Source organism: Taeniopygia guttata, chromosome 1A, assembly GCF_048771995.1.
Source record: "Taeniopygia guttata chromosome 1A, bTaeGut7.mat, whole genome shotgun sequence".
NCBI classification, from domain to species: domain Eukaryota; kingdom Metazoa; phylum Chordata; class Aves; order Passeriformes; family Estrildidae; genus Taeniopygia; species Taeniopygia guttata.
Genome location: NC_133025.1, coordinates 42769320 through 42795778, shown reverse-complemented (window position 1 = coordinate 42795778; position 26459 = coordinate 42769320). Strand labels below are relative to the sequence as shown.

General features: G+C 38.3%; 1 long non-coding RNA gene across 5 annotated transcripts; it reads left to right on the top strand.

The window, feature by feature from the left end:
• Nucleotides 1-310: 310 nt before the first annotated feature.
• LOC115492374 (uncharacterized) lies at nt 311-24858 on the top strand. Of its 5 annotated transcripts, XR_012053474.1 has the most exons (7): nt 311-4489; nt 5063-5113; nt 5968-6134; nt 17098-17261; nt 23249-23326; nt 24178-24238; nt 24631-24858. It is a non-coding gene; the product is annotated as an uncharacterized lncRNA (long non-coding RNA). The 5 variants fall into 5 exon arrangements; XR_012053472.1 differs by having other exon boundaries at nt 5063-6134; XR_012053473.1 differs by having other exon boundaries at nt 311-5113.
• The last annotated feature ends 1601 nt before the right edge of the window (nt 24859-26459 follow it).

Below are 26459 nucleotides of genomic sequence, written 5' to 3'. Positions count from 1 at the left end.
ACAAGATAAGTCTTGTATCATACCAAGTTGTATGTCTCATGCCATAGCTTAGAGATGACAATTTTGAAGGCTAAATATTGTTTTTGACTGCCTTCAATGTAAATGGGTAAAGGAAAAGATTGAGAGATTATTTAGAAGGAGAGGGGGCTGTACTGCAGCAGTAGAATCTTACAAAACTGTTTACTGATGTGCAAACCATAAAGAATCCAGTTAGTGCTTCTGGAGTGGTTGGTTTGTGCTGATGCTTGTAAACATTTCTGTCACCAAATTAAGCAGATGTCATGGAACATGACACAATACACATACTCAATACACATAAGGTGTCCTTCTAATTAACCTTGTTTATGCTGGGAGAATATGATCTCTTGTTATTGTGCAGGTTAGCAATGAATACAACAAAGAACATTGCTTATTTTCTTTTTTGTGTGTCTATGTAAAGCTTATTTCTAAATTTCCATAAATCAAGTAGTACTCTACATTTTACAAAGTTTCCTCTACTTAATGCCATAATTTTAAGAGAAAATAGTTTATATTGGCAACAGCTGCCGCTTGACTGAAGAGCATTAAAGCTGTTTTTAGTTTAAAGAGTGAAACATGTATAAACTGGAGATAAATAGTTCTCCCAAAAAAGGAACGTGTATTTACACATTCTTGGTGTAATAGCAGAGGTTATTTTTACACGTTTAAGATTTACATTCCAATGTGAACACTGAGAGGCAGGATGTTAATTCAGTGGCTTTCAGGGGTTGGTAGAGCAAGCTGGGCTTAGACAATAAATGCTGTATTAATAGTTAGCAGTGACAATTTCATCAACATAGGAATTGCGGGGTATAACTAACATCAGTTGCTTTGACACTCTGCTCTTAATGTATGGTTTCAACCTTTCTTTCAGTAGCAGTTGGAGAATGCACTGTGACAAATTATTGCTGATACAAAGTAGGTCAACAGTAAAATGGCTGACTTACCATAAATGTACAGATCTAAATTATTGTTAACTTCATGTCTAGTGGAATTTTCTTAGTGGCTAAGGCTGCGCTCTTGTGTTTCTCAAGCGTGAACCTTGTATACATCTTTTCCTAACTCCTTATTTCCTAACCATTTGATATTTTTGTCTAAACAAGAAGGAGCATTTCCTCCCAGCTGCTGGGAAGAAATCCACACAAGCAGTAGAGCTGCATGCCTGACAGCAGATGTTTGCCCTTGTAGTATTGCAGTTCTGTGACTGCAAAGCTGGCAAAGAGAATTGACTTGCCACTAAGGAAAACAAGTAAAATGTTGGATCTTCAGATTTCCAGGTTTTCTTTACTGAAAGTGACCAGTGAAAACATGTGAGGAAGGGAAGTAGGATCATACAGGATGAGAAAAATCCCGGACCGAGGCAATGTCGATTATGATTTTGCAGAGTGAAGTGATTCCTGTGATCAGCTGCTCAGTGTCTCATCATGGCTTGCAACAGTCTTCTAATGTTTTCTTGAGAGGTGTAGCTTTTAATTTTTAGATATCAGGAAATCTCGGGGCCACTGTAAAATCCAGTGTGATTGTTCTATGTGCTGATTATATAACTGAATAAAATGATAAACATGAACCTGTTAGCATGGTAAGGATGCAAGGGAGGAGAACTTCAATCTTCTTGGAGCAGCCTTGAATGTATGCAAAGAGCAGCAGTGTCTGGAATGCCCAATGGCAATTCAGGGCTGGGGATGCTGCCCAGCATGCACAGTTGGGTTCCAGGCAGCAACACTTACCTGAGGAGCTCTTGGATGGAGCTAAGGCTTGGGTACATCTTCTAACTCACAGATCAGCTTAAAGACACCTTTCTAGTACCAGTGATACCATCTGATGGCATTGGCTGCAATTAAGACTTTCCAACAGTGTGCCCATGCTTTCCTATGTTCTATAAAGTTCGCTTTTTGCTTTTTGTAATGTAGAAACGTGTAATAATTGGTGGGTTTGGAGTTTTGCTGGGCACAAATTAATGAGTTTCTCGTATGTTAAAAAGAATATTGAAAGACATGTTTCTTCTCTGCACTGAAGTTTAAACAAAATTTTATTTGTACATATATGGTACATATATAAATTTATTGTATAAGTGTATATATATGCACACATTTAATTATTAGACTATTATTCAGTGGGTCATCCTGAAGTCCCTGCTGGCTGTGATTTAATTCAAGTCACTGCAGGTGTTCTGAAGATTGTAATTTTGCAAAGGTGGGGGGTAATTATCCTCCTTATTCACTTTTTATGCCTTAAGATGCTGGTATTAACAGGAACATGTATTCTTATTTTTCTCTTTAATTTTTCAGTATGTGAATTTGCAGCTTGACTCAATTTGCTATTCAGTTGAGTAGATTTTCAGGATTTTTTGGGTTCTAGGGCAAATTGTAGTTGTCTAGAGGAATGTTTGCAACATTTTAATCAATGTGAGACTGGGCTGACAGGAAATAAAGGAAAGATATTTTTTACTTTGTATATTCACACCAATAGTTTGTAACATAGGAGAGATTTCCCTGGTTTCTGGTAAGCAGGTGTCTGAACAATCAACCAAAGGTCCATTTTGGTTGAGCCTGGCACGCTTCCCTAGATGGGTGCAACAGAGCAGTTGCTTCTGTGTGGTAACATTCACATTCTATAGTGTGTAAGTTAGGTATTTGTTTACAGGTGTGAAAAACTATATCCTCACTACAAAATAAAATCAAGGTGTTTGTGTGGCACATCTAATGCTATAAAGTTATACTAGTGATATTAACCAACTTTGCAGTTGTACTTCCAGATGTAGCCCTTTTATAATAGTTTTTTTAACTCCTATCTTCCCGCATCCTTTGTCATTTGCAGCCTATTGTCTGACTCCCTTGCTTGCAGGCAGCATGAGGTCATTCTGTTTGTGGATCAGTAGGGAAAAAAAGAGGGCAGTGGAAATGGCAGTATCAGCCTGAATCACGATGACATAAAGGAAAGTGATACATTTAGTTCAATGCTTGTAAAGGACCTGTGTCTGTGTGATGAAGGTAAATTTTGATAGTATTTATCATACTTTCTTTGTTGTCTGGATACATTTAGCATAGGTGAGGTTTTTGTAATACAACTGAGGAAAAACGTGTTGCAGATATTTAAGTACTTTTTAGAAGGGACAGCTGAACAAATATATCTACTTGATTGTTTATCCAAATGTTCCTGTGACTATCTTCAAAGCTTGTTGCTTGCAGAATTGACAAGCCCTGCATCATGAGCAGCAGAACCCTGGCTCTGAATACTGAAAGCAATAGTTTCTGCAATTATTCAGTAGAAAAATACGTGCATGTCATTCAAATTTGAAATCACTATTCACAGAGTTTACTGAAGTTGAAGTTAATTCCAAGCCAACCTGATATGTGTACAAAATGTCTCCTGAATTATTAAACTGATGTAACCCCATGAGTAATTCTGCAGTACACATATGTAATTTCTTTTTCTTGCCCCTTTTGTTACACCGTGTTCTCTACAGGAACATCCCTTTGCAAGTGGTTTACAAACAATAAAATGAAGATTGGTGCTCCAGTATTTTAAAATATAAGACCTCAGCCTCTGCACATTCTTAATTTTACTGGTAATGAGTACTGTGAAGCCTTTTGACTTATTCATGTGAATACGTCATATGCCCTTCAGTATTTTATGAGATCAAGTATGTATCAAAAGCTTTCTTAGTGAAGCAGAAACGTACTTTTTATTATTTCCATGGGCCCTGGAAGGCACATTAAGGTCTTTCTTATTGACTGAAAAGAAACTTTCTTCTTTATTACTGTAGAATAGAGATAGTGAATAGGCTGAAGAGAATGCTGCACACCTACTGCATCATGATCTCATTCTCAACATGATTGCCTTGGTGCTTGCCAGTTCCAGCGTTCATGAGTCACACTCCAGTATGTGATTTGCTTAAAAGCAATAAATGTCAGCACTTTTATTTACGATTTGCCTTTGAAGATTTGGAAGTCATAACTTCAACACATTTTTTTCCTACGACCATGAAGGCTAGGAACTGGCTTTACCTTTCTCTTTTAAATGAAAGATGAAAGCTTTGATTGATGTATTGCTCAGTCTGACCTAGCTGCAGTGGGTTAAGATGTGTAACTATCCAAACCCACTTCTTCCTCCACTTTGTGAGAAATTACCATTCTGGTAGGTGGGGTGGCAGAAATGGCTTTTCTGACTCTCACTCAAAATTAGCTGAAGTTGTGAGGGTCGCTAGACCTGCGTCACGTCAGACTGGAATGCCTGAGGCGGGCGGGAGCGCAGTGCCGGGGAGCTGACAGCCTCTGGCAGACAGCTGTGGGGTTGGAAGTGCCATGAGCTCAACACCTGTATGTGAGAGCCACTCTTGTCCCCTGCCTGCCGGAGCTGGCATGTGCTGAGCAAACGCTCCCGTGCTGGAATTTCGGGAAGGGGTCATGTGTGATCTGCGGGGGAGGGAGAGAAGTGGGGAAGGTGGAAGACCAGACAAATGATCCATATGGTGAGTCAGTGGGAAAGAACTGAATGCAATTCCAGCCTAGTAATGATTCATAGCTACACTGTTTATAGTTCTTGAGAGGGTGTCTGATCACATGGGCTGCAATGTACATGTTTATATGCTGTCCTTGAGGACAAATGAGGGAATTTACAAGGGAGAAAAACCGAACAAGCTTTCAATTTTAGCTTACCTCTTTCTTGTGTGCATTTGAAAGTTTCCATTTTTTCTAACTCTTGTTGCCCCAGGCTCCCGTGCTAAGCCTGGCAAATTTTGCCTGTGAACTATTAAGTGTGCTTGCTAGAAACCTTATGAGCGTTGTAAAGCAGATTTTAGGACACTTACGTGAATGTGGGGTGCTCGGCAGCGTTTGTGTTACTTGCTCGCTAGGTAGCACAGAGGCCCTGCTTTGGGGGGCTGGCTTTGTACATTCACTACTCATTGGATAAACTTATCCTTCATCCTCATGGTCCTTGAGTTTGGTATGTGTTTGACTGCCTCCACTGTTGCTATAGTCGAAGGTAAATGGCAGTGCTGACTTGCTGGAATTAGGTTCTCAAGTGATTGTTTTCTCTGCAGGCTGCTTTCCGGACATAGCTGTGGGCAGAGCGGATCCTGCCCGTGTTGCAGGTACAGTCAGCAGCCAGGGCAGCTGCAGTGGTGTACAAGGCAGTTATTCTGATGGTGGTGGGCTATAATATAAACTACAAAAAGATCTTTTTGACTAATGATTCCTAGAGAAAGAACCCTTTAAAGTGGAAGTTATTTGGAGGGAGGTAATTGTGGTTGAGTGGCTGTTCCTGTGGTGGGTCTGTACAACACCTTCAGTTTCCAAGAATGGTCATATTACTTAAAATATTTAACAGTTCAGTCACAAGCTGCATTTATGTAGAAGTACACACATGCAAGTATACAAGAACCTAAATTATTACTAGAAGAGAAGGTACTGGATTGGCATAAAATGTGTGAGAAGTATGATATGGTTAAACAATTATTGTTGTAAAATACTTGTGTAAAAAAGTGGTGGGCACAACCAAGGGAAAGAAAGCCTCCTGTGTCTTTCTCCCTGGAAATGTGGTGAGAATTCTTATACATATGGGTTTTTTTATCAGATGTTCTTCCTTTTGGAGAAATGGCAGTGAGAGGAGGGAATGGGAGAAACTGCGGGGTGGAAAGTCAAATGCAAGTCTAAAGTTAGGTCATGTTAAATATCATTGCAAAATGCTTGAGCCATGAACCAATGCCCCTTTATGAACTATCTCTGACATTGGTGTCATTTGAATTGACGTAATTTGGTTGGTTTTTATCAGGAGTTGAAGACAGTGATCCACAGGGGAAGAAGATAATTTCAGTGAGGCTTTTCATCTCTCTTATTAGTGCTCAGCATCCAGCTTAGAATGCCTCTCCCAGACCTGTTGTCTCTTCTCTCACAATATGAATCTCTCTGGTAATTTCCATGCCTCCATCTGAGACCTGTTCCCTAGATTCTCCTGATGGACAAAGAAGAGAAGAAACAGACCCTTCATAAGAAAATCCTCAATGGATTTCAGTGTCCCAAGCTAGAAGGGATGTACTCTAGAGTGAGCAGAGTGTTCTGTTCATATGAAGTGAGTGAGAGCTTGCTCAGATGTTACTGACTCTATCTCATTAGGTAAGTCTCACCCTCTCCTGAATGGTCCCACTTGTAGTGTGCCTTACCGTACAGTATATTGATTGAGGTACCTGTACCTATTTTACTAACTCTTAGTGCCCCAAGTGAAGAGCAGCTAACTCTGCTCACATGTTCGTTTTGAAATGCACTGGAACTGCAGTACCTTAGAGGAAATAATTAGCAGTGTGTTTCCTGAATTTTGGGAACATGTTCCCGAGTAGCTGGAACAGTAGAAATTTATTTCTGAGAAATTGCAGGTTTGGCTCACCCCATGGCATCATCCTGTGCTCTGTGACTGTGGGCATGCACACTTTTTGCCAGGGAATAGTGTACTAGCTGTAACAGTGCTAGCTCTAAATAGTGTAATAGCTCTAAGATATATGTATTATTTTCTTGATGTAAGGAAGAAATAAGTATGTATTGTAGTCCTCATCTCACGCTTCTTTTGGTTTTAAAAAGTCAGTTACCAAACACAAGAGGCCAAATTCTGCTGTTTTGTTTCAAAGTAAACTGGAAATTATTTGATTCACTTTGGATTGATGTTAAAGTGAATTGCTAATCAAGTTAGGCTCACTGAACATTTTATGTACAGCTTCCTTGAGAATAGAGAATTCTAATAGGACTTAAACACACTCCTGGTTAGTTTGTTGATTTTTAAAAATTTTTTTTTAATATAATCTACACTGACCTTACATGTAAAATACACTGGACTAGCTTGTTTTTATTCCAGCTGTCAGGCAGCAGTCCTGTGTTGTGTACAGGGTATTTAGCTGATCTCCCGCTCATGGGTGGTGGCTGTTGGAGCTGTAGCCCTGTCAGATAAATTGAACCCTCAGTTCAGTTGTGTGGGGCTGTGACAGGAGTAGCAGATTCCTGTATATAAACAATTTGAAGACTGACAGGATAGGACATGGGCATTGCAAGCCCAGAGGAATAGAAAATCACTGTGTGATAGTGGCTACCAAAATGCGTGGGATGTATGCTCACTGCATCCTGGAAAGTGCCTGGTGAAGGGACTCTTGACAGTTTAACATGATTGTTTTCTTGAGGCAAACCCCATTGGGTGATAGATGCTGCCTGTAGTACCCTGCAGTCTCACAAAAATTGTGTCTGCCCTTCCCAGTACTACTACTGGTTTCTTGGGGAATCTTAAGGGACTTAAATAGTACTACTTTTGTGTAATAGCTAGAGATCATATACTTTTTCACTTTTTTCATTCTAACTGATGGAGGCATCAGCAGTTAACCATAAAGAGTCAGAATAAGATTAAAACTGATTTTTCTATCAGTTTTAATTATTAATATTTAATTATTTAAAGATTATTGCTATCTTTGTCTTCTCACACACCCATTTTGCACAAGAGGGGTGTGCTGCTGCCAAGCTTTGAGGCTCTAAAATCCAGAAGGGCAGCTAGGGAGCCAGGGCAACTCTAACTTCATATCATCATTATGAAATGTAGAATAAATTTTGGAAACAACAGTGGCTGCCCTCTTCTCCTACTTTAGGAAACTGTTAGTGCACTCCAAAGTGTTTGGTTGTTTTTTTTCTCCATGAAACTAGGGTGAGGTTCATGTTGAATTGGCATGTAAAACAGGGCTTTCTCATGGCTTGGAGGATGCTTGGACATCGCAGGGAAGAGTTGCCAGGGTCACCATAGGAGCAGAGAGCAGTACATAGCCTCTTAGACATTCCTTGTTTTAGGTGATACACTGAGCTCCACCTTATCTTTCATTGAATGTATTGTAAATAAAGCTGCCCCCTACTCCTTTTTGCCTGTCCAGCTAAAACTTTTAAGTTGAGTGATGGTAACAAGGGCCAGGCAGTGGGCTCGTCCTCACAGGAGCACATGAGCCCTTTCACTTTCATTGTTTCTTATTAGATTTTCACGTGTGTTTCCTTTAAAAGGTATGAAGCAGTCTGTTTTTATCTTGTGTTGTGTGCTTTATTGCACAGTGATACTTACACATCCCCTGTCAGCTGAATGTCACAGGTTTTGCCTGATGTGTTGATACGGTCATAGAAAGAATTTATCCCACCTGTAAAATAATAGGCTTAGAAATAAATAATTGCAGCTCACTTTCATTTGCTTAGTTTGATTTTTCAAAGTAAGTTGCTATTCATTCTTGTCTTTTTGTCTATACTTGTGAATACTAATGGTTGTTTTAGTTAAATCCACTAAAAATTTTCTCAGCTAACAAACATCGTAATGTAGATTTCTTTTTCAAATTAGATTGATTCAGCCAATATTTTGATATATACTTATATATTTTATAACTATTCAGATTGCAAATATTTTGCATAGATTACACAGATTATTGTTACCTTGGATTAGAGGGAAAGATGATGATTGCTGCAAATTAATTTCCTCTGTGAATGTGGCAATATAGAGTGCATTGTGGTTTAATTTTTTTAGATTGTGACTGCTCTTACTCTCAGCAAAAAACATTCCCAGGCTCTACTTGATTTCAGAGAGAAGAGGATTTGTCCCTTGGTGCTCTAACACACAGAGTTCTCATTTCTTTGGATATTTTTTCCAGTCTTAATAGCTTTGTTAAGAACTGTGTAATGTATCATAGGACACAATAAATGGAGCAGAACTGCCTGTTCTCAGAAAGACTGTCAATGGAGACTCATCACTGAATGGAAATGTTTCCAGTCAGGTTCTACAGGGACCAGCACTGTAAAAGTGCTGTTAAGGATTTTCAATAGTGTTTTGAAAGTTCATATAAAATCTCTGCTCTTATAATGCCTGTGTGCCACCATTTGGAGGAAAACAAACACGGGCAATAAAGTGCTGAGTGGTCTCTATTGTTTATAAGCAGTCTGTTTATGTTATATTTGACTTTATTGAAACTTACTCAAAGTCACTTAGATGTAAGAAATACAGGTCCTCTGTCTATGCAATGGGAAACTGTGTGCTGTGGCTGGGATGAATTTGCATCTTGGCAGATGAGCAAGAGTAGCAGCTAACACAGTGTTAGAGCAGAAAGTGAGAAACCCTTGGGTGTATAACAATTGGGCAAAGAAAAGGTGTGATTTTACTTTGAAATGGGACATGACAAATGTTGGGAAACTGCTTCTCACGTTGGTGTCAATGTTGGTGTAAGGACTTCAGGAACTGGGGAGAGGGCTGAGCAGTGCCACCAGGGTGACAGGGGTTGAAAAAGCTCTCTATTCTGGTTAGCATATCAAAAAGACAGGTCTGAGGAGCCACTTAACAACCTGAAAGAACCTTCCTGGCATCAAGTACTGGGTGAGGAAGAATCCTACAGCCTTATGGAAAGGAGATAATGAAAAGTCTGGGAAATACCTGAATTGAGACATTTTTGGGAAGTAGAAGAGACGTTTTTCACAACGAGTTTAATCCTTTGAGCAACCCAGCAAAGGAATCAAGACCCCTATTTCTCGATGGCTGCATATCAAGGCCATGTGACTTTTTGGAAAATATATCTAAGTTAAACATAGGTTAGTAAGTTTGTTATTTGAAAATGTATGAAATGTGGAGACCTGGATATCCTGAGATGTTGAAACAATAGAAAAATTAAGAACATATTAAATTAACCTTTTGTTTTTTGTCCTTAGACTGAGTTTACAAATATCTAAGCTTTTATATTTTGGCCATTTTCTCATTTTCCCTGTATTCCTTGAACAATAAGTGGGCATACCATGCTGTGTAGTTAGTCATTCTTTGCATGTGGGTATAAGGTTCATTAAAGGTATGCAGGTTTTTTTGTACTTTCTTCCCAAGTTCTACCGTATGCATCTGTCCTGACAACAAAAAAGAGAAACCCCTCATAAATATTTCATATTTATGTATTTAGAGATGAGCTGCTTCTTAGAGAGGAAAAACCCTCCTTCCAATGCTATCTATTATACATATACTTTTAGAGACACTTCTTTTGTTTTCAAGGTTCACTAAATTGGTTTAAGCTCTGATTGTTTAAAATACTTGCATGATTAAACAAACTATATGTACTAGTAAGCAATGCCTTTTCACATACATGGTCTTAGTCTACTTATCTGATTGTACTCAACTCTTCTGTTGCTGTGAAAGTGAAAAAAGGTAAGAAAACTCCTGCTCCGGGAGACATAATGGAGTATGGCTTGTATGTTCACCTGAACTGGTATAAGAAGCTTGGAGTAAGGGGAGAGGTTCTCAAAGAATCTTGAAAGGCAAAGGTGTTTTTACTGCTCTTTTTAAGCTGTTGAAATTGTGACCTTTCAAAAGTAATTTTTTTTATTGTTTTGAATCCTGTTTTTTGCTTAGGTTATGTTATCATTTTGAGCTCACAGTTTAGTGGGTAGAAGATAAGATAAATAGAAAAGGGAAACAAAAACATACCCAGAGTTTCTATCAGAAAATTGAATGACTAAAATAAACAGATGTTTCAATGCATGTTTAAATGCATATTAGAGTCCCAAACACATCTCAGAAGTGCAATGCATCAGCTGCCATTTCATGTGGCAAGTTAGTTACCTGCATCAGAATCCTCGTGGCTTTGAGCTGTCCCTATGTTAAATACAATGTTTCAGGATGGACCACAGTGTTGAAAGACAGAAGTTTGATTGATCTTGTCTTTTATTTTCATAAGTACACTAGTGACTAGAAACTAAAACAGATTGTACTCTGTCTTCTAGGAGGAGAGAGTTCCCCAAGTAAGGAGCATAAAAACACAGTAAATATGACTGAAAAGCAGCAGCATTCTGGGTACATTGACCAGAATAAGGTAGTATGATGTTCTGTAGGGGATGAGAAAACACAGGTTATCCAGCTGTCTGACTGTGGGGTGTGTTTCTTATTTAAGCAGTTACAGAACTCATCTTTAGTTTCTTTTTGCTTAAACACAAGTTCAGACATGAAGCCTAGATGAACAAGGAACTTTTGTCTTTTGCTGTACACTCTGTCAATCATTATTAAACAAACCTAATATATTGTAACCTCTGCATTTTTGTGAGTCAGTCAGATCCATGGAAGTGATCCCTGTGGTCAGACATGCAGGTACTGCATTAATAAACATAACATGGTTTCCCCTGTATTTTATTGTTTTGACTGGGAAGCAGTTAATTTTGGATGCTTACAGCTGCATTTTGGCTTAACATTGACATTATGTTTAAGCCTTTTGGTGGCTCAGAATTACCATATTTTTCTTTGCCAGGAATATTGCTTTTTATTATTTTTCTTAAAAAAAAGACCCATAAAGATTTCCATCAATTTTTGTGAAAGAAATGTTATGAAATAGTTCCTGCAGACAGTGACGGAAAGGGGGCTGAAGCTAAAGGTCCTGGACATCCTGTCCTGTCTGGGCTCCTTGATACAAAATATCTTTGCCTATGTCTGTCCTGCTGCTGCAAGACTGAAAGTAGCCATTTACAAATAAAAACTGCATTATAATTGTAATACTGAAAGAATTTGACAGGCTTGATTAAAGGGACTTTGGAGACCTGAGACCCTGTGCGCTGTCATATTGGTGGTGAAAGAAGCAGCTTTGTCCTCTTAGAAGCCATGTTCCTCTGCCTTTTTCTGGCTCTTTCCACAGAAATGTGCCTTGGGAGCAGCCCTGGGGAGCTACAGCACAAGTATTGCACCAGATTTGCATCACCAGAGAGCCCAAACTCATTAGAATGCTCCTTCTGTGCGCAGCTTAGTGTTTTGCACAGCTTTTGGGCAGTGGTGAGGAACCTCTGAAAGATGTGTGAATGTCAGAGCAACCAGCTTGTACATTCTACTCCTGCATTGGGCTCACAGTAAAGATGAATTTGCTGGCTACTCAGGGTTACATACATGGTATGTCCTAACAAATAATCTAAAGAATCAAAGTAATGGGAATTACATATTTAGGGATCAAACCACACAATGGAAAAAAAATTATTCAAATTGCTCAAAAGCAAAATGCATTAAAATTCTTGTTGCTTGTATGAAGCTTCAGCAGCATTTTGAATGAAAACATCCTATAATCAGAAACCTACATGGTTTGACAAGCAAATATAAAAAACAAAGTTTTCAATGTTTCTGATTTTTACCCCTCATTTCCACCTGTCAAATTAATTCACTCAATTTAATCCAAATTTGCAAAAGATTTTTTCTTTATCTCTGGAAGATGTTTCTAAGTGGTTTATACTTTCTTTGGCAAACAAAGCAGGGAAATCTCAACAACAAAACTTCAGTTGTATTTTACCTATGTTCTCATTAGTTTTTCAAAGTCCCTTAAGAAAATAAAAAGCTATTTCTAGTACTTCATAATTCTTATAACCTGAAGATCAGGTCAGCAAAGCTTATAATTGTTTATTTGAGAGCTTTAGGAGATTTTATTTTCACTCCATAGAGCTTAATGTTAAAAACTAATGGTAAATTTCACTTATCCATAGGTGCTTTGTTTCTGTCAGTACTAAAAGAGCAAACTTAAGATGAATATACCTGCACAGCTTGTATGTGGCAAATAAAGGAGCTGCCTGCTGTATCTGCATATGTTGTCACAAATCTTAAGCCAAGGTCAAAACCTTAATTTCGAGCCTTAACACACTTCCATTTGCCTTGTTCAAACACTATATATAGGCTTATATCCTGCAGATGGTGGTGTGAAGCTCGTCCAAGGGTCAGTGCTGATGTGATCATTTACTTAGGATTCAGATCTACACATGGTATAACCCTTTCTCAAACTGACTCAGGGCAAAAGAGCATAATTTTGGAATTGTTGTCCAAGTTTCTTCTCTTTGATTCATATCTACTCCTGATGCCTGGTCAGGGCACCACTGATCAACTGTTCCCACTTAGAAAAAAAAAAAGACTATGGGCAGGACAGGCACTGGGGAGTGCCAGGTTTTCTTTGTGGCTCTGGTGTGAGCTAAAACCTGTCTCAACCCAACCACACTGCCTGAGCTGTGACCCAGCAGGCTGTTGGGAGTGTCTTGCAGATAATATTGACAAGATAAGTCTCAGGATGGGAGCAGTAATTATTTGAAATCACAGGCAAATATTGCTCAATCTTTTCTAGTATTTTAAATTCTTGGGGGTATTGTTAAGCTGTAGGTAGTGCCATTTCATGTGTGTTTTTCTCTAAGTTTAGACATGTTGGTGTACAAAGTCTGAAAAAATATGTTGACAATAAAGCACACTACACCTAGTACTAAATGGAGATAGTCTCTTAACAAGGCTCATGTTTTGTAGCCATATGTACAAGGCATGAGAAGCAAACTATGTATTGTGTAGGAACAGCTATGTTCCCACAGCTGTGGGTGGATCTGTGTCTGTGTGCAGCAGCCAGACTGCTGAACAGGGCAGTGCCTGTGTGTGGCTGCCAGATCAGCAGCTCTGCTTCCTCCCGAGGGTGCACCATTCTGCATTCTGCCCAATAAGGCCTTATGGCTTCTTTTGTTGCTTATTTGAGTTTCTTTTTGGAGGAGGGATTTTGTTCACCTCTTACTACTATACAGTGAATAAGATCACCTGGAATTAACACTTGGAAGAATATTTGACAAACATCACCTCAGAAATTCAATCCTCCTGACACTGTGGGCCACAATCACACCAGATATAAATATGCCAAAACAGTTCTTCCATTAACCTCACATAACCAGTCTGTCTTTTTGGGCTGAGTATGAAATATTAATTGTGAAATACACTGTACCTGGGGACTACAAAACTATTTCAGGCAGCTCTCCTTTTGCTTTTGACTAAAAATTTAATTTTTATTTACTTTTGACTAAAAATTTTATTCTGACCCTATTTTTTTTCTCAATATTTTAGCAAAAGTAAAATTATTCCCATAAAAGTTTCCATTACTATAAATTGGCTTTTTTTTTCCATTGTGGAATGAACTTCCATTTCACACTTATTTATAGAATTATGCACTTCTTAGCCGTAGTGAGGTCTTTGTCAGCTGGTGCCTCAGTATGGTAATAAGGAAGACAGCACATTCTTGTAGATTTGATATGTGGATGTAGAAATGTCTGGTGTAGAAAGCATTTGGTTCATTTTCAGGTGACTGATTGAGGCTAGTTAACTTTTCCTTATATCCTGATTTCCATTTAAAAATGGAAATATTGATACTGATGGCATTCATAACATACTTCAGAATTTACGGATGAAATGCTACAGATGTATTCTATTTATATGAAATGCATATTACAAAGCAAGATTGTCTTGAGATCAAGAGATTCGAAGATTGAACTTTTCTAAATATTTAATTTTATTTGCATCCTTAAATAATTGAACCATGTAGGAAAGGTACATGCTGGAAACAAGAACTTGATCCAAAGTAATGTTCCCCTTACAGTTCCTTTGGTTTTTGCTTGGACAATGGCATAGTTTATCCTGAAGCCAGTCCTGTGTTACAGAGTAGGCATCTGATATGAGACAACTCTGCTGTCTTACCAGATTCATAGCATAGATGAGTTGTATGTTTGTACGTCTGTGTCTGTATGTCCGACCTGTGATTGGATTGCTCTGATTTCACTCATAGTTTTTTAGTTTTACTTGTTTGCTGCTGTGAAGGTGAGGGGTGGAGGAGGAGTTGTCCCATCAGTTTACATTAATTGATGATATTTCCCAGCAGTTTCCCTCTGCCTATCCTTGTCTCTTGGGGTGACACCCTATGGGTGGTGTTGACTGCAAAGCAGTAGCCCCATGCTAATATTCAGGGCTTTATGCAGGCATTGGGTATTGAAGTATGCTATTACTGAACACTCTCAATACATAAAGATTTTTAACCTATTTATGACTCTTCCTGAATTTGTGAGCATGTACATCTAGCTAATAAAACCCCCAAAGAACAGCTCTTTTATATCCTGACAAAAAGGCTTTTTGATTAATCTATATTAAGTAATATAGTTTAGTTTGTTGTAAACATGTAGACACGTAAAAATCACTGATTTGGTTTGTTTTTGGTTTTTTGGGGGGTTTGTTTCTTTTTTTTTTTTTTTCTCATTATCTAAATTTTTCATTATCATTTTTGACTATGTATCCATTATTTCCAGACACAGGTGCTGTACCTATAGCCATTAATTTATCTTTCTTTTTCTCTCATAAAAAATCATGTTAATGTGGCATCCTGCAGATCTCTGATGTTTACATAGTATCAGCACAGGGAAATACTACTTTCAGTTTGATACACAAAGCCCTCCTTGTCTCTTGTGTCTTTTGTCTGTAGGCTATTATGCATGTGACTAAAGCCATGCATGACTTAAGCAAATGTTTGAATAGGGTTCTTGTGTAGTAGGACTGTATAAGCCATTAGGCATACTCTCTTTAACTTGGTGATGAAAACATTATGGTACATTTGGTCACACAAAGTAGAGTAAAATTGCTTTTGTGGCAGCAGAATAAACAGCATTCTAATCTGTGGGGTTTTTTTATTGTGCACGTGTGTGTGCGCTGCATATTTTTGGCAAAATTATCAAGCAGGACTGAACATGAAAAGTGTTAAAGTTATTGGAGTTGTGGAGTGAAAGCTGGGCTGAAGAGAGAAAGAATGTATCACTTTTTCCATTATGAAATTTGAAATTAACATTATTCTGTCATATTTGTGATCTGAGCTTGAAATCGGTTAATTGACATGTGATGCAGTTGCTAACCATCTTTGTCATTTATAAAGCCTTTTGTGAGGGCATTGTTTTTCTTTCTTCTCTATATGTGGTGAATACTGGAGTGGGGACTTGAATTTTTGCTATGGGAATGTGAAAAACATGGGAAGCTGTTCTCTGCCAAGTTATTTCCCCAAGGCTCTGCTTTACATTCTGACAATCAATGACCTGTCAGGTGTAGTTATGCACCATAGCAATGATATGAGGTCAATCAGATGAAACCAAGGTATGTATTCCCAGCAGATCCCAGCTATCTGTTTAACACTGTCAAACTAAGTTTTCTTTGCTAAAGAGCATCCTCTTTCAGTTTAGTTTCTTTTTAGATTTGATTAACTCTGGATTTGCATCCAACCTGTGAATTTCTAACAGGAGTAAAAATATTTATTTATTTTGCTTTGTCTTGAAAAATACTAAATTACATGTTCTGGTATTTTGTCTTTTAACTTAAACCCATGCTTGTTATAACTGTGCAACTCTTCCGCATATAAAGAGTGTGTATTTGATGTTAAAAAACTCCAAAACCAAGTATGTTCTTTGCTGTAATGGTCAGGAGATATTTAAGTATCTGTTTTACAGTAACATAAATTTAGTGTCTCCTAAACACATAAATATTTCCTTAGAGAAAGCCACCTTACAGATATAACACATTTATTTTGCCTTGCAATTCCATATTTGTGCAGCAAAAGATGTATCAATTGGATCTGTAAATCAGTGTTTTTATATGGAATCACTTGTCATTGTTTTATGGAACTCCTGCAACTTGCCAATATTTCCAACCTCTAGATATCAGAGGAGAAAACACTTTCTTAAAATGGATACAGGATTTTCCATATTTTCTCTTAAAAACAAACAAACAAACAACCCCCAAAATAAATAAAAAAATTTAAAAGAGCTCTGTTTTGTTAGCTCATGTCTGAGAACTGCTAAGGATTAAGGATAAACATGCACTTGGTACACTGTGTGCTGCATACATTGTAACGGAACAAGAGCATTTTTAGCTACTGTGTGTATCATATTGAAAGCAGAAGACAGCAGTGATAACACAGAAACTAAACAACTAAAACAATGAAAACAACTAAACAACTGGATTAAAATGTATTTATTAAGTAACAAAAAAAATAGAAAGAAAAAGTAAGTGTTGCTTTTTGAGAGGAAACAAGAAACTAAACTTAAACTTTAAAAAATATATGTTAAAATATCACATTCAGAAATGCAGGCTAATCCTGTCTGAAAGCTGCTGCAAGATTTTCTATGAAAAATCTGGCTTTTTTTTCATGATCTTGTAGTCCATCCTTTATTTGTTGTCTTGCTAAATATAGTTCAAGCTCTATCATCTGAGAATAAGTTAGTATACATCTGCACTGTGATTCTTTTCTTTTTTCAGATATTTTTAAATCATCTGTTGATTTTCTGGTCTGCAAGACCAGCATGTGAATCATATCAACAACTATACTCCATGTTTCAAAAATATGTAAAACTTTGCAGTTCTTCAAGCAGAAGAAGCAGAGATCTGGATCCACAATGGAGTGCTGGACAAAGAACACAAAGGTGGGATGTAAGATGATACTCTCATCCTTTAATGGGGGAAAATTTGTAGCTAACTTATGAAGTTGTACACAATTTGAGGAAATGAGCATCCCACCCATTTTTTCTTTGTGTGCTCTGCAGAATTCATATCCTTCCATTTTTGTTTTTTGTTTCCTTGAATTGTGCCTCATAACTTATTGTCATTGCTCATTAGTTGTTGGTGTGTTGGGAGGGTTGTGCAGACAGTGACCCTGCATGGTAACAGCAGAGCAGTTCAGAATAGAGTCATAATTCACGGTGACCTTTAATGAAATATAAATCTAAAGAAAGCTGCTTTTACTTTACCATATCTGAAGCCAAGTGAGAACTATTATTATCTTTAGACTTTGCTGTCATATAATTTAAAGAGACTCTGAAGCAGAGGAAATACATTTTCTCATGGGATACTACTACTATCATTGTTTTGGTGAATGGATACATTATTTAAACTCACATTTTCCTCTGGCCATCAGATTTAGGACCTGGTTGATGAGTACTCATCCATTGCTGCTGCATGATTTTACAGGGAATTCTAAGATCTGCAGTATGTTCCCCTTTCTCTTGGAAGGGAAGGTCTATAGGTAACCTGTGAATGCATTGCCATTTGCATTTTCTCTTTCTAATTTTTCCTGTTTTACCGAAAGCAGCAAGGAACCAGATCCAGTTGCCTTTCTCCTTCCTGCCGCTCCAGAGCCTTGCTGTAGTGGCAGTTTGGGTAGCTCCAAGCCAGCTGGCAAAGAAAAGCATCCATTTGACAGCTGGGCAAAATGGCAAAGGGGAGGTGGAGGCTGGAGACAACCCCTCTGCAGGGAGATGTTTTTGGGAAAGCTGCAGTCTGCCCTCAGCGTGCACCTGCCCGCAGTGAGGGTCTGAAGGCTTCACTGCCAGGGGAGACCCTCCCTTGCAGAAGGGTGGAAAGCACTCGGGACCACATCCTCAGTTGCTGCTCTGCTCCAGTGGGACACTGAAAGATGGTCCTGCTTTCATCAGGTGAGGAACAGAGCCTGAAGGCTAATTAAGTGATTTTATCCCTAATCCAATTTATCAGAGGATAAAAATAGCCTCTCCCCCCAGACGAACGTAATGCCAAGACCAACTACTCACCTCTCCCAAGATCAAGCCCCTCCTGGAGCCTTTCCCTCTACTCCCTGAACTGCTCAGTGCTCTGATCCCTGCAGCTTCATGCTACTGCACTGTTTCCCTCCCCCAGACCCCAGCAGAGTGGGCTTGTGCTGGCTGCCCATCTCCCTGCAGAAGACACTGCATGCTGCCTCCCTGAGCGGTGTCTTGTCCAGGTGCCACGGCCCAAACGACAGCTTGTGGGGCCACTGGGGTAAAATGCTGCCCATCCAGCCTATCAAGGGACCCTGTTTTACCCATTTGGTCCTGAATGGGGAATAAATGTTCATTGAAATGACAAAAGAAGTGCCATCCTATTGCCTGAAACAGATGGGAAACCTACTTGCATTGGCCATATTGCTTTTGAGCAGTTCCTAGTTCATCTGCATAAATACGTCTGTCCCGTGAGCCTTAGACCTCCTGTGGGCAGCTCATTTGGGGTACTACACAAATCTGTCTGGTGAAGACTTACTGGATACATCTGGCTTGCTCATATTTCTAAAACTGAGCAAAGGACTTATTTATTTGTGACTATTCTCTCCAGGGTTGGTTACCCAAGAAGGCATTCCTGCCATGCTCTAAAATGGAGATGATTGTCTGTGTGCAGCTTGAAAATAAAGCTGTGTCACAGCACCTGTTCTATCCCATTACAACGAAAGCCAGGATGGCAGGAGTGGAGCTGGAGCAGAGTATATATGATGCAGTTTTATTTTATGGGAAATTCAAAACGTACGACTAGGAATAAATTCTTTCTTCATAAAGCAGTTGCAGGGAAGGGAGAATAGATTTTCCAAGCAAATTGTGAAAGTTCAGGAAATTCTTGGCTTGCTATTTGTTCTAAGTGATCTAAAGGAGAAGGAAGAGACTCTATCCAGCACAAATCATATTTTTAAGAATTTCCCAATATTGCTTCCTGTCTTTGTGCTTGTGAGGCAGATTGTATATAGAAATTAAACAGATTTGCTTTATCTTTTCAGAGGAAAGTGTCTGCTATATAATTTGCTGGCTCTCGTTTGTTCATTCATTGAAAAACAGCAAGAAAAGGGCTTTTGTGTTAAGAACAGTCAAGGTCAGGGATTTTTGTTTTTGATGTTGGCTGCCAGTAGCTTGCTTTCTCTGACTACTGTTTCTAAGTCAGTTTGGACAGCAATCTAGTTGCCAGCTTACAGGGAGATATTTCACAGCTACAGGTCATCTCCAGTGAGTGCAAACTAGAAAGAGATTTGAGGACCAAATTAAATGTCTTGTACTCAGGTCCTATTTCATGCCAATATCAAATTAAGTTAATCAAGCCTACTAAAGGACATGCAAATTTGTGACCCTCGTGGATGCTACAAACTCTTCTTCATGCACGCTCACCTTTAGAAGCTGTGTGAGCAAAAGCTTTAACTGTGTGACTTGGTTTACAGAATCAGAGCCTTTCACACAAGAATTCAATATAGCAAATACTTATTTTCATGGTAAGCAAATAAAAATGGAAAACAATGTTGTGATTTTATAAAAAAGAAAACTAATGTTCTGCAAGTGAACATTTTTTAAGCCATAGTATGTTGACATTGCACAGCCAAATGTCCTTACTCATTCACAGTCCAGCTACTGTATTTCTAAATTCTCAAGTTAATGGTTAAATGAAAGTAAAAGAAATCATTAGACAAAATATCGATGTCATAAAACATTAGTATGGAAATCTGAACATTTCTCGTAGAGTTTATTTTTCTCACAGCAGGACATTTGGGTGGCAGGTAGGCACAAAGTTGAAATCTTCTGTAGTTTATTCCATGGTTTGTAAAGCCACTATATAAGAGTCCAACTTAATCATACATCCTCTGACAATACTTGTTTAAGTCCCTCACAAGCAGTCTGTGAGAGATTTCACTTTTTCTCGCCTTTTAATGTAATTCTAAAGATTTTGTGAATATATCAATTAGAGATTTCCAATAATGGAAAACAGGTTTCAAGTGCTGGAGAAATACAATAAATCACCAGCCATATGGGCTTTTGTCATTAAAAGAAAGTCATAATAAGACAAAAGCTGACTTACATTAAAACAGCTGAACAGTGCTTTTAGGCGCTCTTATGCAAAATTCACTACCTCGGTTTATTCACAGGAAGCGTCTTTAGAAGACTGAATGAAAATCTTTTTCAACTCTTTATTTCTTGGCTACATCAGAAAGAAAGCAAAGTAAAAGCCATCTCAGTGACACTTTTCATGCTCTGCTTACTTTGTTTTCACATGAGATTCTGTCTGCTACCTTTGTATTTTCCCCCTGCTTTTTAGAGGGCTCCTTGTGCAAAACAATGAAGAGTCCTGATAACAACAGGCAGTTGCTCCAAGGCCTAGTTGTTCAGCAGGATTCACTCCAAGAAATTGAGAGGGGTGTGTTGAGTCTTTTTTCCATCACCAGTCTTTACAGTTAGCAGGCCAGATGGCATGAGCCGAGCGCAAAAAATAACGACAATAAATAATACTGCGACTTACAACGTGGACCAAGCTCAGTTACTTCCACTTCATCTCACTGTTTGGAAGTGTCTTTGATGTATAAAAGCACCCCCTAAGATAATGAAATGCAGTGGCAGCTGGCTAATGGCTGGGAAAGTGCAAACCCTGCATTGAACTCTTCCCACCAGGCTATTCAGCGCCCAGGCAATGTCAGTCTCAAGGAGACAAGGAGACGGGAAGAAACAGAGGCTTGTTGCTGTGCAGCATTTGGGCTTCTGGGCAGGCTGCTGTAGGTGGGGTGTTATTTGCCTTGCTGAATAGAAGTGATGTGCCCAAGGCAAAGGGAAAGTTTTTACTGTCTTAATATATTAACCTTGCAAACTCTGTCCTAGAAATGTTAAATGAAGCCACAGGGTCGCACTACTTGAAGAGACACTGCTCTTGGGTAAACTTTAAAATGGACTTTTTTTTACACTACAATCCTATCAGTCATGCAATCAGGGTTAGTTTCCTTTCAGGCAGGGCTATCTCGTGGCTTGGTTCCATGGGCAATAAAAAAATAAACACATCCAGACTTTTCTCTCAGCTTGTCCAGGCCAAAATGTGGGCCAGAGTGAATGACAAAGATCCAAAATAGACAACAGACATAGACAAATATGAAAAACCTATTTGTTCAGGAGCTTTAAAACAGTAGGGGACTTATTCCTCCAACACAAAGAAAAGTTTCTGGTCTCTCTATTAAATGATCCTCTGTTAATAATAATGGGGTCCGACTCTGCAAATACTTGATTAGATGTGCACTCATCTTCATGCATGTCATTAGTTCTGCTAACCTCAGTGCCAAGGTTTGTCACCAGAAAGTTCAGAATATGCACAGACTTCGCAAGTTTGATGCTTGCCCCTGCCAAATGTGGCAGCAGCCTGTCTCAGTGGCGGGGAGTGCAACAGGACATTTGCAGCAAGGTCTTATTGTAAAAGGAGTCAGTGGTGAAAGTCAAATTTACCAGAATAAATATTTAGGCAAAAAAAGAAATTAGAATTTTTTTTTTTTTAATATTTGACAGAAAATTGTTATTTTTTTATATTTAAATTTTGGAACATTCATGCACAATTATAAAATTCAAATTGCCAACAGTCTAGATTCAAGGGCTGGAAATATTCTGAAATATTACTGTTGTGGGTGTTATGACCTTGCAGGCAAGAGTCTTGTATGACCAAATTATCACATTGTGACACTTTAATCCTCAATATATAACTCCACAATTCTCTGGGAGCTGTAGTAGCCTCCAAATCTAATTGGTTTAGGAGGGTACAGAAGATTAAAAGGAGGATATTTTGCATACTTTGTCTCAGGTAAGTACCCAGATCCACAGTCCGGGCAAGGATGCTCAGTGTGTATTTCGACTGACTGTACGTCAAAGGTGTATTAATTATTGTCACTTGGGCTAATGTATACTGTGTCCTGCAGTACAGCTCCAATATATTTCCTATGAGTAAACCTAAGTCAATGTCACCAAAATTTTTCAATGCCAAAAGGGAATAGCTCTGTTTAATGCTAAGATTATGGCAGCAAACTTTTGATCTATTCCTTATGATCCCTTATCCTCACAAAGTGTACTTGCTTTTTAGGAAAAGTCTTTTTGTTTCATTAGGTTGTCACTCACCAAGAAATCCCAGCTGGGGTGAAAATATTGGCTCTATCAGTCAGCCTTCGACCGTAGCCTCACAGAGCTTGTTTTCTAAATCTGGTTTTGAGAGCTGTTTGCTTGACAGGCTGCTTCACAGACTTATGATTGTTTGTTTCTGGCTTATTTTGATTGCTCTGCTAATCTCTAGACTTTGGCCTTGAGGCTATTATTTATTTTGTACTTTTATTGATGTTTGTTATTTGAAACTTTGTTTTCAGTAGATTTGCAGCCCCTTTATAAACCACTTTTCTGATTAAATTTTGTTGAAGAAGTTGGTGGATTTTTTTACCTGTTTTCCCCTCTCATTTTTCCTCCTTCTAATCATCCAGTAGAGAACTCACCTGCCTTTTGTTTGTGCCTGACTTTGTGATTTATTTTCAGATTAGAAGGAACAGCTGCACAGCTTTCACTTTTACTAGTTCTTCTCAGTGAGTCAGGCAAAATATTAACCACCCATGAACTGCTCTCACAAAACCTCAAGTTTACAATAGATTTATTACAATAGATCTTTTGCCTCCACAATTCAGAAAAAAATATTTTTATTCTTTGACTTTCACCTCACACAGGCCTTTTGTGTGTGTGTGTCTATGTGTAGATATATCTGCTATAAGGACAAAATAAGTTAAATAATCAAAACATATGAAACTAGCTCGACCTTTCTGACAATTTGTCTAACATTATTTTTGTAAGAGTTAGAGCATGAAATTTAAGTTCTTTTTTAGGCCTCATCCCTGCAACGCCAGGAGCTCAGTGGCATGAATACATGCATCCAGTGCTTCCTGAGCATACTGCTTTCCAAGGTATTGTGGTTCTTACCTCTCTGATTATTTACATTTTATCTACCATAAAATGTGTGGTATCTGTTAATAATCTATTTATGTCTGTTAATAAAATAGTTTCTGTCTTGATTTGAGTGATTGACAAAGTTTTACTATTTCTCAGTTATTGAGCGCTCTGCCTGTTTATATTTCTTAGCTTTGTCAATGCCTTAATGGGGAGCTAGCTTTCCTACAACTTACATATTATAATCTCTGATGTGGGCCTTTCTTCCTATTAATACATTTCAAATGTATGTTTTGCTTCTCTTTAGGGTTCAGGGGTCAGTGGGAAGGAGGTCGAAGGGGTGTAATATGCCACAGATTAAACTAGGTTCCCCAAAAACCAGTTATTCATAGCAAATTTCAGATATTTTACAAAGTTTAGGTTACTACATTTCAATTTCTCATACCTGAGGCTTCAAGACCTTGGCCACACAAGAAATTGAATAGCCATAGAGACAGCTAAAGTAAATGGTCTCTGCAAGCATTTTATATTTTTTGGGAATAGGACAGGATTTCAAAACAGAAGGGGACATAAAACCTTAAGTGCCTAAAATCTGAGATCTCAAATTAACTGATGCATAGTTATTGGGTTATATTAAAATGTATTTCTTGGCAAAGAATGGTAATGGTATAATATGCTAGCCAACACTGAATTTGCCCAAGTCTGTGTCCACATAATATGTGCTGAGGCTGATAAAGAAGACAAATAAACTGGTTTTCTTGTTAACCATTGCTCTTCCTTTGTATGCCATTTTGAATGGTTAAGTACCCCCTGGTGGGAACCTGGTTATTGAATTTTGTTTTTCTAATTATGACATGTTTCATAGCAGACAGTATATGTGTGTGGTGATTGTGTTCATCTCCTGAGGGATCCCTGATAAACTAAACCAGGTAACAATTTCTCTTGCTTCTTCACATTTTAGCTACCAGTGGGATTAACCTTGCTCCTTTTTTTCCTCGCAGTGAGAGCTTAGGTTGTTCCCCCAGTTCTATATGGGCTCTTTTAGCTTCATTTCTGTCCAGTTATGTATAAAAGTGTTTGCCTCACATTTTTCAATGGCACGTTAGCATTCATTATTCTCCTGAGTCATGCTTTCTAACATTCTGACTGAATGACTTTCTGGATTCATTTCCATTGCTCATGTTTTGTGAATTTTTTGCCATTTCCGTTTGCACTTTTTAGTCCTCTCAACTACCTTTACCTTTTAGAATGTTTTAAGTGATTCTTTTGACATTTGGGGTTGCTGAAGTGATGCATGGGGTGTGTCCAACTCTCTTTTTAGGGTGATGTAGTGATGGTCTCTTGAGGTCTGAACTGCATCCTGAGCTCATTCCAAGCTCCACTTCATCCTGCTGCAGGTTTGTTTGAACCACTGAAGCTGTTATATTAATAACTGGATTATAAGCATACCTGGTTTTTGGTCCTTCACATGCTTTTGATGCTAATTCTACTTTAGGACTTTGTATTGTTTTAATGTGAATACCTTAAATAAAGTATCCTAAAATGTGCAGGGACTTGCTTCAATGGATCAAGCCCTATTCTCTACATGCATTTTGAGTTCTGTCTCCCAGCCTGAGTCTGTCAGAGGTGCATGGCATTTCATATGTATTTTCTTTCTCTCAGGAGTGAGACTCAACATCCACTGTAGGACTGACTTTAAAGTGCAGCCTCTATGGAAATTTAGCCTACTTACACCAGGAGATCCATGAGTCACTCTATTACAGTATCTTAGCTGCTGGAGTCCACAAAGCATTTAATAGTTTCCTTCACAAACAACACACTTAGGTGGTTCATTTCCAAAGGGGAAAAATCTGAAAAGCATAACTTTTAGTGTTTGGTAAAAAAATCCAATCTAAACCCGCACCAACAACAGAGAATGTTTTTTAGGATTTTTTTTTTATTTTACTTTTTAAATTATCCAGAATGCCTTTTCACATCAGTGTGGTAGTGTGCCTTTGGGCCACCAAGTCAGAGTTTCTTCTGGAAATACATGGTAATTGCCTTTGAGCTGTAAGTGCTCCAGAGTAGACCTCCCCTCTCTAAAAGAGCTCTTCAAGGGTATTTCTGTTACTCTAATTCACTCAAAACGAGTTGCTTAAAATCTCTGGACTCTCTGACAGATGAAATGGGATTGATTGGAAGACACTCTGTTCCGCAAGGAACTCCAAGCACAGTTTTTACAAAGGACTTATTACCAATAGAATGCAGGCACTCTCAAAATAAGAACAAAGTAAAACTACCAGCTCTCAGCTAGAAGGAATATCTGAGAAAAGGAATGAAAAACTCAGTGTGTAGTTGATAATTAATCTCTAAGGTGCTGCAGACTCCACTTAGCTTTTATAGTATCTAGAGAGAAAAGATGTAATCCACCATCACGTTTATTCCTGTGTTCTTCTATCAAAAGGTTGTTAGGCCTCACCTCTTCAAAGATTTGTGCACATATTTAATCTTCTGACTTTACAAATGGTAAAATTAAGCATGTAGGTCAATTTCTGCATGAAAAATATGTGGTGGGTTTTTTTTTGTGTTTGTTTTTTTTTTTTTTTTCACACCAGCTAAAGTAAACTGCAGGAGGAATCAGGGAAAATTTCCAAACCATTGTGTTTAGACTTGCTTGGAAAGGTTCCTGAAGTACATCTTCCTCAGATTTCTCTGTTGCTTCTGAGTATCAGGATTGTGATAGATACACATGATTCTATTTGAGTTATCTAAAGTGCTTTCTAGTGAATTCTTCTTTTCCAGTAACTGAATTTTCAAGTTTTTCAAGAGGAAAAAAAGTTCTCACTTGTGAAAAAAACACAGAAAACACACTCATTTCAGAGCAAAAATGAATAATCTGCTTTGATTAAAAAAGCCAAAGCATTCTATTGCTCAGGTTTTCATTTTCTACACACATACCTCCTGCTTAGGGAGGCTCTGCAGTACACCTTTCCCTTTCAACCCTTGTTATTTGGTGCATTCATTTCATTTAACAACAAGGAACTGAAACATTACGATGTGGAGTGAGGAAAGACAGCCTTTAAATACCATTTGGTTGCTTGCCAAATATTTTGCAAGCGTTCCTGTTAGGACATATTACGTGAGCATACATACTACATTATATATATACAG